We start from the raw sequence: 6167 nt of genomic DNA on the forward strand, positions 1-6167 counted from the left end.
ATGTTTCTTACGCCTGTGTACATACAGGAATCATCTGCAGTGTTGCAGAGTGTTGTAAAATTACACTTGCTCAGCAATCCCTGTTCCAGGCTCTGTGCAGTTAAAATTATAGAGATATGGGTTTCAACTGAATATTAGAAACATTTTCCAATAGAGAATGGCTCAGAGATGAAATGTGTTCTCTTGGTAGGCAGTGATTAACACTAACCGAGTGACCACTTGACAGGACAGTGCAGGAGGATGTTTCAAGACGGCCTGGGTACCAGTCCTGCTCTCCTTGGAAAACTGGTCTGTCTGTCCTATCTGGCAGTGCACTCTCATAAACCAGCATCAGTGTTGCCCCTACCTGGTGAGAGAGTCTGAATCTCCCAAGGGGCTGGGGGAAACTGGGGTACAGAGATATCCAGGAAATACTACCCTTAATGAAAACTTCACTTTTATCGGAGGTATCTTTATAAGGTATGTGCACTCATGGGGTATGCTACTATGTTGGCTCTCTGTAGTTGTTTTGTGCATTTCTTTATCTTTTGCTTACATTATTAGAAATTTTATTTTATTTGATATGTCTTTTTATGGCCGCACCCACGGCATATGGAGGTTCCCAGGCCAGGGGTCAAATCGGAGTTGCAGCTGCCTCTCTATGCCACAGTCACAGAAATGCAGGATCTGAGTCACATCTGCGAACTACACCACAACTCACGGCAATGCCGGATCCTTAACCCACTGAGCGAGTCCAGGGATCGAACCCGTGTCATCATGGATACTAGACGTGTTCGTTAACTGATGAGCCATGACGGGAACTCCAGGAAATTTTATTTTATTTAGTTATTTTTTTTGCATAAAAATTTTGATGTCCTTTTATCAATTACTGTCACTCTTAAAGACAAACATGTAGATGCTGTAGAAGGCATCCAAGTATTTGGTCCTACAGGATAATGTTTGGATCTAATACTAATGCTAATTAAAGTCCTGATTTCATTAGCATGTAATTATTTTCTGTCTTTCACATAAAATAATGGAAGAATAACAATCTGTGTGAAACTCCAGCCCCCATCATTAGTTAGCTTTATTACATCAGTCACTTAACTTCTCTGAACACTGGTCTCCTCGTTCCTAAAATGCTAGTTATAAAATCTAGCAAGCCGACACTCCACACCAAATGTAAAAGGTGTTATAATGATCTGAGTTCAGTGAGTATTAGTTATTTTCATTTCTTGCCTGTTACAACTAAAAATAACTCTCTGTGAGACACTTAACTAAATTAGGTATTTTCATCTCAATTATTACCTCAATGAGGACAAGTGCTTTCTATTTTCACATTATGTTTTCTGTGTGGCATGGAAAGAGTTTTGAAATATTAATATTCACTGCCTACTCCACAACCCTCCCTTTTTCTGAAGTTATCACTATCCTTAACCCTAATTGATTGACTTGGGATTCTTCACTTATGACAGAAAAATGAGTCATGCAGCAGAACAAAGCTATAAAAAAGTGTTAAATTGTTGGCTTGTCATGTTCAAGAGCTTGGGCTTAAACATAGATGAGAATTTTGAATAATGGCCCAAAGCAAATTTTCCTCACTGCTTATGATATTCAGGATGAGGGTGGTGGATAAACTGGAGGGAGAAGCTAGGGGATTTAGCTACTGATAAACTTGAAGATACACTCTACTCTCCCCTTGACACCAGTGAGGCTGTTTCCTGATAGGTTTAGAAATGCTGCTGCATTTCTAAAGAGTCTGGAGATAGTTGATTGAATGAGAGAACTAAACCTCCATGTCCTTGCATCTAGGATGGGACCAGTTATGTAGAAGTCTTGGGAAATGGAGAAGATGGTTACTCAAGTCAATTATTGGCATTTAGTGCAATTGAGGCATTCTGGCCAAGAGAGGCTGGTCTAGGTAAATGGACAAAAGCAGCCTCTCAGCTTTTCCAGTGGCTCAGAAGCAGGTGGGAGCACCAGAGTAACCCATGTAGACAGGAGCCAAAAGCAAGTGTTACTAGAAGGAATCCATACCTGGGAAGGCTTGACACTAAAATGAGGATGTGCTCAAGGATGGGATCTGTGAACTGACATGTTGAAGTCTGATGTGAACATGGTGAACCTCAGGTGTCTCAGGGTGGATGGATGACAAGCAAGGACTGAGGCACCTCCTCCAGGGCCATGCCCATCCTCTGCAGGAAGCCTCTCTACCTCCTAGATTCTGAGAAGGCAAATGAAGACACTTTATGTACTGTGGGCAAGCCCAAAGAGGGAGAGTGGAGTAGAGATGGTCAAAATAGAAATTAAAATTTAGACAACGAAAGTTACCTTTCTTTTTGGATACTGGAATTTTTACTTGTTACATTGAATTTTGCATTACTCATAATTGAAGTCAATATTTATTATAGTAGTCAATTGAGTTATTGGATGTGAAGACTCAAAACTATCCTATAACAAAGTTTCTCAAATAGTTGTTATTGTCCTGTGTAAATATACAAACTGGAAGCCCTTATTTTATCTCAAAAATGATGTTCTAAAAATATTTTACTTAGGGAAATAAATATATAGATGAAAAATGTTGACCTATGGGGACATTTCATTCATATAACAGTTTATTTTTTATACATTAAGTACAATTTTATAAACAGATGATATTTTCTTTCTGTTTTTTATTTTTACGCTAAAGATAATATAGAGAAACTAAGAGACTTAATATTAAAGAAATTACATTTTTTAATTTGGACATAACTCTGACAATCAATTCCATTGGGATTTTCTAGTTCTCTTCCATAGAAATATAAAAATGAAATAAAAGAGTTTTATTAATAATTATAGAGATATTAAATACCATGTGTTATAAATCATAGCACATTAATGACTAGTGTTCAGCAATATCTTCTTTCATGTCATATTTGGAGCAGAACTGATTTAAGTGAAGGTAAAACTATGAAGTATTTGCAATAATTACTGAACTTATTAGAAAAATAATTCAGCAGTTGGAGAATTATTTCGAACACTATTTCAGATTCTTGCCAATCTCTTTTCCAGTGGGTAGAAGCTTTGAATCATTAGTACATTTCTCCATAAAAGTGATTAATTTTGATGTACAGGGCTAATTTTATGGTTTCCAATTTTGTGACACCTCAAATAAGCTGTTTCCACTCAGAATCTTACCTGCTTGAATTGTCAGTTTCATTGTATTTTTTTTTCTCCAGCAATTAACTTCAAAAGTCACAAACTTCACCATCGTTTACCACTGCATTATTATTTTTTTTTAATTTCTTTCTATTTTATTATTTTTTATTCCTGATTCATGGCCAGTCTTAAGTTTTTTGGATTTGTTGTTGTTGTTGTCGTTTTTCAACTCAAATCTTCTACCTTCACCTAAGAGTATTTCCTGAGATCACAAAAACTTTTGAATTCAGTAAAAATTTAATAATGCACCCCCCTAAACACACACACAGCCTCACACATCCTCATTTATCAACAAAGGGGATAAAGTGGTCATAGGAAGAAGAGTTAAGGGCAATACATACCTGGGTTCTTACAGCAGCATGTTCTGGAACTGACTGCTTACTCAATAACTCTTTGGATTTGTACTGAAGAGTTTGCAGTCTGTTTTTAGAAAAGAGAAAAGAATGAGTAGTTTGGGAATTAAGTAAAATACTAGATTATAAAAGGAAAAAATTATATAATCTGTATATATTTTATCTTGAAAAAATCTTGAAAATTAGTAATGTTTTCAATTTCTTTAATCATGAATGGAGTACATCACTGTGTATATATTTAACTCCTCCATTATTTAACAAAAATTTTTGAGGGTAAAGTCAGTTCCCATTTGTATATGTGCCAGCTGTACAGTCATTCTTTACTTCTATCTCCACATACAGCATGTAAAAATGCAAGAAACAGGATAAGGGGTCCCAGTTTAAAGCTAAATTAATCACTATAGTGATTAATGCATATATTAATAAAAAAGAAATGATCTTTAACAAAGTCTAACTGTACCCTTCAAGGAACTAGAAATAGAAGAAAAACTAGGCACAAAGCTGTCAGAAGGAAAGAAAAACAAACATTAGGGAAGAAATAAGTGTGAGACCATAAAAACAACAGGAAAAAATCAAGAAAATTAAGGCTTATTTCTCTTTAAGATAAACAAACCTCTAACTAGACTAACAAAGATAAAAAGAAAGAAGACCCAAATAAATAAAACATAACTGAAAGAAGAGACATAACCAATACTAAAGAAATATATAGGATCATGAAAGACTACATATATTTATATCCAAAAAAAGGATAACTAGAAGAAATGAATAAATTCCTAGAAATATATAATCTACAAAGACTGAATCAAGAAGAAATAGAAAATCTCAATAGGCCATTAACAGTAAGGAAACTAATCAGTAAATCAAAACCTCCCAACAGAGAAAATCCAGGACTGGGGGCTTCACTAGTGTATTATACCAAACTTTTGAAGAAGAATTAATACCTATCCCAAATTCAAATGTATTTATTAATTTGGACATAACTGACAATCAATTGCATTGGGATTTTCTAGTTCTCTTCCACAGAAATATAAAAATGAAATAAAAGAGTTTTATATTACTCTTAAAGAAACTCTAACTTAAGAGTAAGAGTTTTATTACTCTTATTAAGGAAACTCTCTTAGTTTCTCTATATTATCTTTAGTGTAAAAATAAAAAACAGAAATAAAATCATATTTTTATAAAATTTCCTTTACTATATATAAAATATTTATCCTCAAAAAATTGACAAGGAAGGAATGCTTCTCAAGTCATTCATTCAAAGGCCAGAATTACCTAGATAACAGAAGCAGATAATGATACTATAAGACAGTATTTCTGATATGCAAAAGTTTTCAACAAAAATATTAGCAAACTGAATTCAGTAACACCTTTAGAGGATTATACATCATGATAAAGTAGAATTTATCTCTAGAATGCAAAGATGGTCTACATTCGTAAATTAACAAATGTGATATATCACAAAATGTAATTAGAGAAAATAATCATTTAGTTATCATGAAGAAGATTTTGTCGAAATACATCTTTTCATGAAAAAAGAAACCTTGACATATTGGATATAGAAAACAATACCTCAACATAATAAAGGCCATATATAACAAACGCACACTTAACATTATAATACATAGTAAAAATTTGAAAGCTTTTTTTCTAAGGTCAGGAAAGAGACAAGGGTGCCCACTGTCACCACTGTTATTCAGAATAATACTGAGGTCCTAGCCAAAGCACTTTGGTAAGACAAAGAAAAAAGAGCGTCAGAATTGGAAAAAAGAAAATAAATATATCAATACTTGCAGAGGATATGATCTTTTATATAGAAAATTCTAAAGTTTCAACCAAAAATCTGTTGGAACTAATCAAGGAAATTAGTAATGTTTCAGGATATAAAATCAACATATATAAATCAGTTATGTTTTGATACTCTCATAATGTAAATTTGTTCGGCCATTATGGAAGAAGTATGGAAGGGCCTCAAAAAAATTTTAAAATTAGAACTGCCATATGCATCTTTTTCAAGGAAAGTTTTGTCTGGATATATGCCCAAGACCGGGGTTTCTGGGTCATATGGTAGTTCTATGTATAGATTTCTAAGGTGCCTCCATACTGTTCTCCATAGTGGTTGTACCAGCTTACATTCCCACCAACAGTGCAAGAGGGTTCCCTTTTCCCCACAGCCCTTCCACTATTTGTTTTTTGAGGACTTATTAATGATGGCCATTCTGACTGGTGTGAGGTGGTACCTCATGGTAGTTTTGATTTGCATTTCTCTAATAATTAGGGATGTTGAACATTTTTTCATGTGCTTGTTGGCCATCTGTATCTCTTCATTGGAGAACTGTCTATTCAGGTCTTTTCCCCATTTTTCAATTGGGTTGTTGGCTTTTTTGCTGTTGAGTTGGATAACTTGCTTGTATATTTTAGATATTAAGCCCTTGTTAGTTGCATCATTTGAAACAATTTTCTCCCATTCTGTAAGTTGTCCTTTTGTTTTCTTGTTGTATCCTTTGCTGTGCAAAACTTGTCAGTTTGATTAGGTCCCACTGGTTTATTATTGCTTTTATTTCTGTTGCTTTGGGAGACTGACCTGAAAAAAGTTTGTAAGGTTTATGTCAGAGAATGTTTTGCCTATGTTCTCTTCTA

Source organism: Sus scrofa, chromosome 15 (assembly GCF_054392235.1).
Source record: "Sus scrofa isolate SSC_HxYL_T2T_F1_AM1 chromosome 15, Sscrofa_HxYL_maternal_Yorkshire_Landrace_v2.0, whole genome shotgun sequence".
NCBI lineage: Eukaryota > Metazoa > Chordata > Mammalia > Artiodactyla > Suidae > Sus > Sus scrofa.